A 14678-nucleotide genomic window follows, 5' to 3' on the forward strand; every position below is an offset into this window, starting at 1 on the left:
ACCTTCAGAAGTAAATAGTTAATTTAAAAGTGGCAACACTGTCTGGAAGAGAGTATAACATCGTGCATGTAGGGGCCCATGTCGATGTGTCTAGTACCAAAAGTTGTTGGTGCAGCGAGTGCTGTGGTGTATTTAGGATGTTGAAATGAACACCATTTTGTGTACAGCCCTAAATCATGTTTGCAAAGGTAGAACAGCGATTGTGGATCAAAATCCAGTTGGCCCGTCGCACGAGAATGTCATCAAGACCTGCATGAAGCCTGTAGCGACAATACCTAACCAATGAGGCATTTCTTGAAGAGGTTGCGATGCGTCAGTGAGATATTGTCACCATTGTGTATTGCTGATAAATATGACACTCGCCCGAGATCCAATCCAGATATAAATTGTTTATGAATTAATCATAATGTTTATTATGAGTGTGTAGGTAATTCGGATTTAAAGAAAGTAAGATTTGTGATTTCTCCTGCAAGTCCTTGGAATCCATGTACAGCTCACCGCTCAGGAGATGATCCCCAACGGAAGTGCAGTGACGTAGCGATAGGCGACTCCACTGTTGGGGTTGGAGGAGTGGACCCTGAGTGAGAAACATATGTGGGCTCGCAACCATATAATATTTCGGGCATAGTGAATAAATATTAGAATATTCAGACATATGCCTGTAATGAGGCATATTATTAGTTATACAGAAACGGTGTGAATTTGTTTTACAGGGGTGTGTGATCTATAAGCTCACCAAATGCCGTAGGCTATATTCTTTTTAAAATTCTTTGAAATACAATCTAAATAATGCACAGGATAAGCAATACAAAAGTGTTCTGGCCACTGAAAGAAAAACAGCAAACTGTTGCTGCGGACCCGGACCGCAGCGGAAGGCTTTCTGCTACCCCTAAAATCTGCAAATGGACCGGTCCTTCCCTTCACCCCGCTCCCCTCGTTTGGGGATCTTCTAGTGACCGGTGAGCTTGTTTATGTGCCCATGTTTTCCCGGTATTCGTCCCAACCTAGGGCCTGCATTTCGCAGCATTTAGTTGTCAGTTCATGCGGTCGAATGGTGCTCTACAGTGTTTGAGAGGTTGGGAGTTCGTGCTGTTCCAGTGTGCGAAAAAATGGGGGAATGGCGGGGATTTTCCTCCGGCAAAAGAAAATTATTTTTGTCCCTGCCAGGGATGTTTTTTATTCCCTAAAAGAAAATTGAATTGAGAGCATATAATATCTACTAGTGCACCATTTCTTAGCTACGTAACAAACACAATTGAAAAATCATTCGTGTCATTATTTGTCAGTCATCAACGATCTCCCTGCCGAAAAGTATGCAGCCTTGTGGATTAAAAACAGACACCGTTCTGCAAAGGAACTAACCAACTTCGCGGATATGTATTAATATGTTCACAAGGAATTTGTAGGTAGGTTAAATGGACGTTTGAACTTTGCAATAGAAATTTGGTCGAGTTTGCGGTGTTCTTAGGTTTCTAAATTACACGTAAGTGTTATCATAAGATTTAATGACCTTGGTTACAAGCAATGTTCTAAGGTACTCAGATCCGCAAGGCAATAGTTTACTGAATGGTAACATTCATACAAATTTGCGTACCAAAAAAACCCTAAACCAGTCACAAATACGCCACTGAGTGGGCTTCTCATCCCCCAAAGTAAAAATCTTAATTCGCACAGGGGCTGTTTGTGTCATCAAAATAACGTGAAAAGAACGAGCTGGTCTGGTGTAGATAATGAGACAAAATAACTTGCATGACCTTCTAGAAAAACTTGAACTGAAGGCTGAGCACTATTTAGTATAAGTGCCGCATTTCCCCTACACAGAGCAAAAATCCCCTCACATGGCAACACTGATTCCCCACCATGTTTTGTTTAGACGTAAGAGTAGAAATATGAGGCCTTGATTAAAGACGTTGGTGAGCAACATTTGACTCGGTAGATAAACAAGGTAATAATTAAGTTCTTCGCTTGCTGAAATTTGATGCGAGAGCTCTGTTTATGTTGTGATGAGCAGCGTGTTTGTTATTTCAGTCACCGAACTCCAGAGTGCTGCACAATATTTATTCTGTTTTGTCAACATTTTCAGATTGTTTTTGAATTCTTTGCTCATGGACAAGTAGATATTTAATTTTTTTTGTCATTTCCACCCAACAATTATAAGCTCTATAAACAATGCCTTACGTTGTTTCTGAAGTTTATGTGGAAAATTACAGAACTTTTTTGTAATGACCAAAATTATATTACAGGAAAATGCATATTATGTAGAATGCCTCATTTTAGCAGCGACAGACCACACATTATATATCAGGAAAGTTTGGCAACGAAGTTTCAAAAAACATGTTAGAATCTACAATTTTCTTCTTGGTGAGTCTCCATTTCTTTTCAAACTTTGGCCAAGAAAATTTATTGTGGCAAAGCAGAATGTTTTATTGTTGAGCAGCTTGTTTGACGAGAAAAAAAATTGTTGTGCTCCAGGGAATAATCGTGGCAAGAGTTCAAAAAATACATTTTTAACATACTCCGTGCTAATTATGAGAATTTTATCGATTTATTGAAACCTCTCCCACAAAAATCACTACATCAGCAATTGTTACTTTGGTATCGCTTTCGCTGTCAGTAGGTCATCTCCAAGAGTCTTAAGCGGTCTTCCAAACTTCCTTTACCTTCAAATTTTGTAAATGTGATGTACGCAACTTCCAAATTCATCGCCGCTCAGAATATGATTAACTTTTTCCTCCGTTGTTACTTCAGTGCTAAACTTTTGTCTTGTAACTTTCAATTACTTTTCAGGAAGGGGTGGGGTAGTTAACCATGTCTCGAGGGAGACAAACTCGATTACTGTCAAGGTAGACAGAAGTGTACATGAAATACGAACGCAGTGACGTGCAGAAGAAAACAATCTAGCTTCTTTCAACATTGTGCAGTTACCTGCTGCCATCTGCGAGAGGAAACGTTAACTATTTGAACGCTGACAATGAGACCCACAGAACAATCAGCACAATACAAACTGCTGTGTTATCTTCTGTAGTAACTCGTATATTTCACAGTTAACACTAGTATAGAGGGAACGGCTCTAAAGAGAATTAATGGGTGTTATTTGGGAATTGTTCTAGCAGACATTAGGTGGACATTTTCGAATTGAAGGTAATGAAGAAGAGAGGGGAAATACATAAGTTTTCGTTTTCTATATTTTGTTAGAAATCAATGTAAATTTCTTCATTATAACTGCAGTAACAAGAAAGTATAATTTCAGGTTGCATGTTGGATCAAAAAAATGTGATTTGCCGCAGAAATTTTCTAACGATAATAATAAAATCATAATATCATGTTTATAGTCAGGTCATGGTAAAATAGATAGAAATAATTATTATAAAACAGGGTAGAATGAAAGTGCATGAATAAATGCGATTGATAGCAGAAACGAGGAGGGCAGAGGGAAAATTTTCCGTGTTTGTATTTATTTATATGTACGTGTGCATTTATTAATTAATTGATGGAGCCCAATAATAGTGCTCCTTAAGTTTATATAAACCCAGAAAAAATGTCATTGTTATTTACACTTGCAAACGTGTATTTAAACTGGATCAAATGTACAGTGGGATCCATGAGTATTACCATCACCATTTTCGTGCACTTTATTTGGCACAGTAAGAGCTTCAAGAATTAAAAGAAAACTCAAAACAAGCTGTTGACAACTTCTCTATCAGCATACATAAAAATCCATCGCTTAAAAACATAGGATGTAAGAGAAAAATTAATGAAAATAGTCATGGACAATTTGCCGAGTAATACTAGTGGATCCCACTGCACTTGTTTCAGAATAAAAGTAAAATACCGGAATAAAATTGAAATATTAATTTGCAAATAAATGACATGTAGTCTTAAGAGATTAAATCCGTTGTAACCAATTTTTAAGTGTGGAAGGATAAGCGCTGAAAAAAAAACAAATAGAAAAGATCTCTCTTGTCCTCAGAGGCGTTCCCTCCCCCTCCAACTTTGGACACGCTTGAGTTTATTTCCTTCTATCTCAGTTACTTTTTCCATACGTTATTTGTTGTTCCATGGTTTTTTGTATCATTGCTTCATTTCCCGAAAAGACGCACAAATCTAAACAATGTTACTGAGAAAAGTTGTCTGTTTTCTTGTTCTTTATACGTTTGTGTGCAGGGCCTCCCCGATTGCGTAGTGGTAACGTCGTCGCCTTGTAATCAAGGTGTCCCGGGTTCTATACCTGGTGGACGCACATTGCACAGTGGTTCGGATCCCACTTCAAACTGTAGGTCCAGTCCCCGTTAGCCTATCTGTGCATGAAGTGGAATTCAAACCTCAATTCAAACTCAAACGTTTGTGCCCACACCCGACATTTTAACGATACCCTGTTGTGTCGCCCCAGTCGAATTTAGCAGTGCTTACATTTGTAATGCCGCAGCGCAGCATCTGCGAAGAAATATAAGTTTTCGTTTTTCGAAAAATAAAATCGTTTTTCGCTTTTTTGTTTTTTGAAAAAAAAATGGCACTTCAATTTTTAGTTTTCGAAAAAAATGATTTTTCAATTTTTAATTTTTCAAAGAAAAAGATGCAATCCCTATTTTAAACCTTATGTATAAATTGCTTATTGAATCACAAGACTGTAATATTGCCATTGTACGCAATTTGAATAGTCTACGTAACACAGCTTTGTATCAAGAGAGGCTTGTGAATCGCATTCTGCTTGGCATGCTGAGATAATAAATAGAGCTATCTTTGCCATGCACGAAATTCGAACATTCTACGTAGATATCAAATTTGAAATTGTTGGAGATATCAAAATTAATAATTTTATAACCTCTCTTGACATTTGAAAAATATTTTAAAAATATATGCAATTTCCAACTTTAAGTATTTGATGTAGATATTGTAAAATCCTAAATTACATGATGTAATTGAAGGGCTCGGGTGTAAAACATGGTAAGTGACAAAATGCAGGTTTCAAGATATTGAAAGTTGAGGTTTCAAAAAAAGTCTGATTTACAAATTAAAATAAATTTCTAAATTGTTTACAGCAAATATGATTCACTTGTATGTTTACTATCATACAAACATGATATTTCAACGGAATTATTTTTTTCGATGGTTGTTGAAGGAATTGTTGTAGTTACCATGCTTTACATGCAACGATATTATTAAAATGAGTGATCAGATACCGCTTTATTCAAGTTGACTTGTGATGTCAGTTCAATAATATTTTGACAGACTTTTTATAGCAACCGTAACAATTTGTAATACAAAAATGAAAGCCTTTAATAATAATAATTGTATTCAATAAACGATAACGTGAGCTACTTGTTGTAACAAGTTTTTGCTTTCCTATGTCTATGACTGAAATAACACCGTTAGAAAAGTAGATTTCATCGTTTTATTACGTTAGCATTTAAAAAAATAAGTTCTAAATGCTTGTGATTAAAAATATTCGTAAAGAAAATGTATGAGTGGTTTTTCAGCTTCACATATCGATCTCTATTTATTACCTCAGCATGCCAAGCAGAATGCGATTCACAAGCCTCTCTTGATACAAAGCTGTGTTAGGTAGACGATTCAAAGTGCGTACAATTGCAATATTAGATTTTTGTGATTCAATAAGCAATTTATACATAAGGTTTAAAATGGGGATGGCCTCTTTTTCTTTGAAAAGTTAAAAACCGAAAAATTATTTTTTCGAAAACGAAAAATGGAAGTGCGAAAAATTTTTCAAGAACAAAAAAGTGAAAAACGATTTTCCTTTCGAAAAACTAATCTTTTTCGAAATACGAAAAAAGATTTTTTTCGAAAAACTTTTTTTAAAAAATAAAACAAAACTATTTTTTTAAATAAACAAAAAACGAAAACAATTATTTTTTTCGAAAACGACAATAATTTCAATCGATTTTTTTTTTCAAAAATTGAAAAACTTTTTTTCGAAAATCGCCATCCCTAGTTTAAATCTCGATCTTCAAGATAACAATTGCCGGCCCCCGTGGCGGAGTGGTTAGCACATTGCGCTACGACACCAGGGGTCCCGGGTTCGAATCCCAGCCTGGGCATGGATGTTTTTGAGTGCTTATGCATTCATATCATCACTCATCTCCATCTTCGCAAATAAGCCAAAAGTGACGCAAAAAGCAAAGTAAATAAAGCAAATCAATGAAGACACAATTATGACCTTGTAACTTTCTGTTGTATTTTTCTTTAACTTGACATGTTTGTAAGGAATGATTTCAAATGTACTCAGTGCTTAAGTTTTTATTAGTTTTCACTGATATTTAGCTCGTGTGGATTAAAATAGTTATAATTTCGAACCAAGAAGAAGATATATTTGCAATATCAACAATAAAATAATTTGCTTTTATCAAAGTCACACATCATAAATTCGAAAGTTAATTAAATTACAAATACGTTATTAGGTCCACCACAAAAATGTGCATTAGATTTAAGAAATAAATATTTTATAAAAAAACTAAACTGTTCCAAGGCAGAGGTTTATTTTATTATAAAATATAAACTAAAGGTAACGTAACTGTTAACATTTCCTACTTGGAAATAACATATATATAAGAAGGTTTAGTTTGTTTATATATATATATATATATATATATATATATATATATATATATATATATATATATGTATATATATATAGTTTATGTTTAGTGTATAATAAAATAAATTTCTGCCTTGGTCAGCATATTGAGTTTTTCATATCATGGAAACAAGGCTTAATGGTGTTATAAACTGTTCCAAATAATTGATACGATTCAGATCACATTACATATTCCTTAAGTGTAATAGCTACATTTTTGACGTTGCTTGTAAGGCAGCCTTAAATGCGTATACCCAATTAAAAATCAAACGAATTTCTGTGACTACAGTTATTTATATCTAGTAGAAGATAAGTATGTGCTTCTCTACTAGATCGCAGTTCACATTCGAAACTGCCATTATGAGCACTGCTGCATGTAAACAATGGTATCTACAGTAGATACCACGTTTTACATGAAATGGAATGTACGTGGCCATGCACAGTTTTAGTCGCATTTTTGATTGGCAAACTCTTCATTCTCCTCATTTTTAGTCAGTGGTACATATTCCTGGTCTTTATGGGAATCATATACACTTGCTAACTCGTTCTCATCTTTGCTGTGGCCTGAATACTCACCAACTTTCCGAGACACGTTGCAATTCAGTAACAGCCATTTCGTCGCCATCTTTGCTACTTACCATACTTTACATGAAACAACTGGTAGATACCATAACTTCCAACACGTCTAGCTCTGTCATCTGTTGAGGAAACTAAACACTTCGAGTACGATTCGACTCCATTTACGATGGACTACACGATGCACTTTGTAACTCCAAAATGACCAAAATGTCACTTACCATGTTTTACACCCGAGCCCTTCTATTATGCAAATCCATGGATACATGTAAATATCGACCAAGTTATACATTGATATTTTGTCAACAACTTTTCTATGTACTTTTCGGCCTTCTTTATCCTGTTGCCGTAAGGCTGGTATCACAGGATAGCCTTCTAGGGCGAATCGGCTTATGCCTTGGGCTAGTTCCTCACAAATCTCTGCTCTCGAGCACGGTTCTTGCTATACCTACAAACCGTTGATTAATCTTGGAAGGGTTGCAAGCAGATCTGCATCAGTCAACTCTATTCGGGATTGCCAGTGATTAACTTTTATTGTCATTGAACAATATGACTTTATTGGAAGTATTTTCCATAACCTTCCATTTCAAACTAAAGAAAGGTATAATTCCGACCAGTCAAAGGCTGGTCATCTGTTACCCTGTTAGCCTAACTGAGAAGTCCGATTTGGGGTACCCCAGCAGTGACCAGTCACAGGCCCTAGAGGACCAGTGGAGGTGCGTGTCACTTACTTACATGTATATAATTAACTGTTTATTATCTAGAAAGATCTGCTCATTGTATTTCCACTGCTAGATGCTCACAGGATAATCCGTGCTCCTCTGAGAAAAGAAATTTAGAATCACCTATGATTCGATAACCAACTATTCCCCGCTGAGCTTCCGGAAGTCTTCTCTGATCCAAAGTTCGCGCGTTCGATTGAAACGAAGGAGCGTGCGTGTCAGTGGGGCAGTGGACTTTCGGCCACTCGCTCCTCGTTGGCTCCCCACGCACGTATCGCGTATGGAGATAAGGATCGCTCGTGTGGGAGGAGTGGAGAGGAGATTTCGCGCAAGAAGCCTGACCTGGTCTCGAAAACTCAAGCACCGTGCTGTAAACAGGAGCCCTGCCAGGATTCTGCTAACGGTCCCTCGTTCGACTTCTGTGCCAAGGACAACTGGACGCCTCCGACCTTTTCGTGATCGAAATTATTATGAATGTGTCTTCCATCCTCCGTTTTTGTGTATTTCAGTTAATCTTATATATGGACGGACGCGATTTACAGGGTATTCTGTTACAGACTACCGTTTATAAAGGAGATCTTCATTTTCGCGGTTGGTCAAAAATGGAGAAAGCCGATACTAAGTAAAAATAAATAAATAAAATACGAAGTGAGTTTAACCCGTGTCTTTCGAGAAACTTACTTACCTGAGGGGGTGGGGGGGCTCACAGGCTCACACTCTTTTCTTATTTTTAATACAATACCATATTCTTGTTGGATCACTGCTATCTTTGTTGATTATATGTGTGCAGTTATTTATTAATTATAATAATAACAAAAAATATTACCATTATTTAATAAAAATAACCAATTATTGCACGATTGTCAACACACATAATTTATTTACCATTCACAAAAACTAAAAAAGAAAACTAATTTTTCATTGATCCTTATTTGTTTAAAGAGTTGGAGTTGTTTATTAATTATAATAATTACAAAAAATTACAATCGTTACCAACCAATTGTACTCTCACTGGCATGAGTGTCTCGAATGACACATTCAAAGATGGCGACTGATAGTGCATTTTGCATTATACACTGCTCAAAATAATTAGGGGATCAGGCAGAAATAAGTAGGGGATCATACCAGATATCAAAACTCATGTAGCCATACTAATACCAGATCCTTTAGTTCATTCTGGGATTAGTTACAGCAAGATATGCTGCCATGATACCTGATGTTAATGACATTAATGACATGTGACTTGATATGACAATTAGAGCATCAGTAGGACAAGCACACAAAAAAGCACAAAAACAGACACAAACACTACAGCAACTCTCCTCTAGTACGAGTACGGTGTATGGTCTCCCCTAACGGCCAATATTACTGCACACCTGCGTGGCATGGAATCAATGAGCTGGTCAATGAGTTGTTGGGGAATACGTCGCCACTCTGCCAGAAGGGCAATTTCCAGCTCTGCCCGAGTTGTGGGAGGTGTTGATCGAGCTGCAACTTGTCGGCCTAGTGCATCCCAGATGTGCTCGATTGGATTTAAGTCTGGAGAGCAAGCTGGCCAGGGCAGACGCTCGATACCCTCCTGGTCCAGCATGTCGTCCACAAACCCAGCTCGGTGTGGACAAGCATTATCATCCATGAAACGGAAAGGATCACCAATGGCACCCATAAGGTCGGAGGATCTCGTCTCTATACCTTCGAGCTGTCAAGGTGCCATCGCGGATGATGTGCAGGTCCGAATGTCCACCAATACTGATTCCTGCCCACACCAACAGTCCACCGCCAACATATTGGGAGCGTTCATGCACAAAAGCTGGGTTGTTTCGTGTTTCGCATTCCCTCCAGATGAGAGCACGTCGATTGTCAGGTTCCACACTGAATCGCGACTCATCAGTGAACAAAACTGACCTCCATTCGGCATGTCCCCAACCACGATGTTCCTCCGCCTAGTTTCTACGGGCTCTACGGTGTTGTAACGTTAATGGAACACGCACCATGGGCGTATGTGCATAGAGGCCACCCTCATGAAGACGATTCCGGACAGTTTGCGATGACACTCTGCATCCCGTTGCTGTTTGCCAGGCACATTGCAGTAGCGTTGCATTCTGCCCCCTGTTCCGACGGGCTGTGATTAAGAGATAATGGTCCTCCCTCGATGTTGTTGCTCGTGGACGGCCTTGGCCTTGTCTTCTGCGAACACTTCCTGCTGTTTCAAAACGATTCCATAGTATGGAAATCACACTTTGCGACACTCCAATGGCGTGTGCTACCTGGGAATGTGACTCCCAGCTTCAATCCTTCCTGTGGCTCTCCAAGCCATAGCTTCCGGTAAATCACGTTGGTGCGGCATTGCCTTTCTCACTTGAACCTTTGCCTTTCTCAACTGAACGGTATCGCTAACCAGAGACGACTAGCATACAACACCAGCGCGCACACACTCCCCTCTACCCTTTGATATCACCAGTGCAAAGGTTACATCATGTTTAAGGCACTGGAACTTTCGTTTACTGGGCTTTAGCAGCTGATTGTAGCTCATACAGGCGCTGACAACATATCTAGTCTGATCCCCTACTTATTTTTGCCTGATCCCCTAATTGTTTTGAGCAGTGTATTTACACTACATTCATGTTTTTGTGAACAAAAGTACTACAGAAATATTGCAAACACCGTAGGGAACAAGGTAATTTATTTTGAATATTTTATAAAAAAAAGTCAATTTCAAAAATCGAGTAAGCTAAAGGTTATGAATAAAAATTCTCTGCAAAAAAATGACGTCTTAGATCATTTTGTTTCTTGTGTCAGAGAAGTCATATTTCGGGGAACGTTTTTGTAGTCTTGTGTGTGTATATACATATATAAACCTTTCCCCCCCCCCACACACACACGTGTCCTTGGCAAGATGTTTTACACGGCTTAATACCCAAAGTTAGATAATTCAGTTCAGCTGTCGCGAACTTATAAATGTGCAGTTCTGGATCAATAAGTTCTCTCGCGTTGTGCAAAAATAATTTTACAGCGCCGTTGCTCTCCGGGGACTGAAAACGGAATCAACTTCTTCATCCTCCACGGGTCACAGATAACAGGAGGTCGAAACGCCCCTGGAGGGAAGGATTTCCGACCGCGAAGCAGTTTTGCCACGATCTGAGGGGACAATTTCCCTTTCCAAGGGGTGAAATTTCCCTTTTTGGACCACTTTTTCCCTTCACCTATAATAATAAAAAAATGGCAGCTACACCAGTAGCAGTAATTATTATTATTAATAGTAATAATATTAATATTGGTAGTGCTGGTGGTAATAGTAGTAGCAGCAGTAGTAGTAGTATTTCCGTTGGTCTATGTTCGTATGAATAAAAAATGTTCAACTTTTGACACGTCAGCTTCATTGCTTCCTGGAAAGGAATCCATGAAATCGTTCATGTTCATCGTTACTATTGTCCAAAGATGCAGAAAAGCAACGGAGAATAAACTTAACAAAAATATAAATAGATTCAAAGGACCAGCAATAAGAAAGAACAGAAAATAAAATAATGTGGATATGCAACTGTAAACTAAACTGCAATATTGTAAAGTCAGATGTCTTAAAATTTCCCTTAAATTGTGTTATTTTCCATCGAAATTCCCTTTTCCCTTTATGGCTAAAAATTCGGTAAGAATTTCCCTGCAAAAGGAAAATTTCCCTTCATGTGGCAACACTGCCGCGAAGTGTTCCAACTTCTATCGTCCATACTGCTCGCGCTTCCACCGGGCGGCTGAGAAACAGCGAATCAGCGATCAGTTGAATTCTCCGACTGACATCGGGCATTTTCGAGTCGAATGTTGCCAAACGTACTATTAAAAGAAGGGCTGGAGAGTTGATCAGCGGCGATACTAGATGAAAGTTGTTATGCAAAAGTACACAAAAGACGGGGGATTAGTACACAAAAGACCCCAAAGCAAACAAGCTAATAAAAACAACTGAGAAGAACAGACGTACGAATGGCAACGTTGTAACAGGAGAGAGATGTTCCCCTACAGCTTTTACTTCGCAACTGAGATTGTTGACACTCATCGAGCCACACCAACATGTACAGTGGAATCGCCGTACTAACCGATATCCAATCACAGCGCAGAACGGCTATTTTGACAAAATCCTGTTTCCCTATTGGCTGCTTTGGGAAGGGGGAAATCTTAACGTTGTCGCTTCTTGCCCAAGCAATAGACCTAATTCGTTGTTTGACCGAGAGTTCCTTCGCAGGTAAACGCGGCAACAAAGGGTCACTGCCTTAAAGCCGGTCTCCGCGCCGGTTCCTGGTCCGGCGGTACTGTAGGTCAGCCCCCGAACCCGCGATCAGTATAATATATCAATTAATTTATTAAAAAAAAATAAAATAAAAAAAAATAAAAGGTTCGTTGGACTTTTGGACCTGTCTTGACGACAGTCTGAATTGTGAATTGTTGAAAAATATTTTTTTGGTGCTGTTTTAGTGGAACATCGTGCAGTGTTGTCAATTTCGTGGCGCTGAAATTTGAGGAGCTTATCTTGGAAAGTCTGTTGTCCATCAAAGAAATTTAAACAGCAAGTCACGAAAAATATAATCTTCTTGAAATGTAGGATACATCATTTTTAACTCTTAGGGAATCGATATCCTTGTGCTGCAGAGAGTCTGAATTGAAATTTATTTTTTTCTGCAATTTTGGCTAACCTGGACGGCAGAGATGGGGAAAAGCAGTGGCGTGCCCAGGATTTTCAATGGAGGTGTTACGCATGCTGTTTTTAGAAGTCGGCCCTCATGTTGCCTCTGTAGCACATTTACACATTTCTCGTGACTTGCCGCATAAATTAGTTCAAAGGACGAGACGTTTTTGAAAAAAGCTGGTGATTTATTTTCCTTGCATGTGGCACCAGACTGACACTTCCAAGTCTTGTCTCGACACCGCCCCTTTTTACCTCCCGAGCGAATGAAGTTGCAAGCCGATGAGTCAACAGCAAATTCTGACGGCGCCTCATTTCGTGCCCCCTAGTATAGGAGATGCTTGACACAGATCTGTATTTTCAGAATTTTGGATATCGGAGTTTCCTTAAAACGCAGAAAAATTTCGAAAAAGTCGTTCGCAGTCACACTCAAAGCCCGGTTGAAATTGAAAAATAAATCCAGACTCTATTATAATTACTTAGAAATAACAATTTTCAGTTTTCTTTTCTGGGGTTTAAGCATGGTCGTCGGGAGGGGGGGGGGGGGGTCAAACGGGTAGTTGAACCCCGTAGAAATTAACATTGTTCATTTAAAGATACAAGAAAGCCGAAAGTTTGTTACTCGTATTGTTAAGAACAGAAATAAAGTTCATTTAGTTAGTATTCGAACAGAAAAATCAAAGTAAAAATGCATTGGATCGAAAACATTGAATGAAAATAGGAACATGGTTATATTGTACAAGGGTTGATCAAATGAAAAGGTACAAAACGACACTGTCGGTGTAAATGAATACTTTATTCAAAGTATCCTCCATAGGCCTGAGCACATTGATCCCATTGATGAACGAGCCGAATGATTCCTTTTTCCCAGAATTCCTTTGGCCGTGACGCGACCCAGTCCTTCACAGCGTCCTTGAGTTCATCGTCCGAGGTGAAGCGCTTTCCTTTGAGATGCTTTTTCAGGGGACCAAACACATGGAAGTCACAGGGGGATAAGTCCGGACTGTAGGGCGGATGGTCTAGCTGCTCCCACTTGAACCTGGCCAGTTCCGCGTGTGTGACCCTGGAGACGTGTGGACGTGCGTTATCATGCAGCAGAACCACACCCTCCGTGAGCAGCCCCGGTCGTTTGTTCTTGATGGACCTGCGTAGGCTGCGGAGTGTCTCACAGTACACATCAGAGTTAATGGTTCGTCTGTGTTCAAGGAATTCCACAACAGTCGAATTTGCCAATGTTAACGCCATCCTGTCCGAACACGCACTGCCGCGTCACTTGGACGGCGCTCTGTATCGGAGCCTCTGCTCTCTCCTGCGCATGCGCGTTCCCCTGCATGCTCCCATTCCGCGTGACGACTCCAATCGCACTCCTACATATCACGCTACGTTCTCCCAACGCGGCATCGGTATTATATAAACGATTCCGTTGTTACGACGTTTCGTACCTTTTCATTTGATCAACCCTTGTACCATTTCATCCAAAGAACAAATGGTTCCACAGTTTTCAAAATTCTAATAATTACAGTTATAGGTGAGATGTCACACAACACACTTTATGTATAAAACAAATCCCCCTAATATTTCAAGCCTTTTCTTGAACGAGACGTGCAAAGGTTAATATGAAAATGCATTCAGACACTAACTGCATAAAATGCAAAAGAAATAATGGAAAATAGTTGTGCTGGTATTCACTCGTTTGGTGGATACAGTCTTCCCATTTATTTCGAATAAAATTTATTTTTGTTAGTTTATCTACTATTCAAATTTTATCATTTGGCCGACCCCCCTGTAAAAATTTCTGGCGACGCCCTCGTAGTACACCCAATTGTCAACCTCACTTCCACGTAGTACACCCTGGACTGCATTTTGCAGACAAACGAGGCTCCGGCGACTGCCCCCATGGCCAGTATAATTCTGTGTGTTGTCCTGTGTTTTATCCCTCTGTGTGCCCCTTTGCACCCTCAGCTTTTAACCGAAGTCGGAATGTTTTATTCCTCGGACATTACAGTCATGTTATTTAGTTATATTTTAGTTACGATAAGGGGCTGCATCCCGTATCATGTGACAGGTGCAAATAGCCTAAGTGACCCTCCAAAATTTCAACCTGAACCAATCAATGAAC

At 39.1% G+C, this 14678-nt stretch overlaps 1 protein-coding gene across 2 annotated transcripts in view; it reads left to right on the top strand.

Moving 5' to 3' along the window:
• Positions 1-14678, top strand: part of DAAM (disheveled-associated activator of morphogenesis-like protein) — a 460107-nt gene that overhangs the window by 49063 nt on the left and 396366 nt on the right. The window lies entirely within an intron of this gene.

The sequence above is a fragment of the Lepisma saccharinum genome, chromosome 28 (genome assembly GCF_977018435.1).
Source record: "Lepisma saccharinum chromosome 28, izLepSacc3.1, whole genome shotgun sequence".
NCBI classification, from domain to species: Eukaryota; Metazoa; Arthropoda; class Insecta; order Zygentoma; family Lepismatidae; genus Lepisma; species Lepisma saccharinum.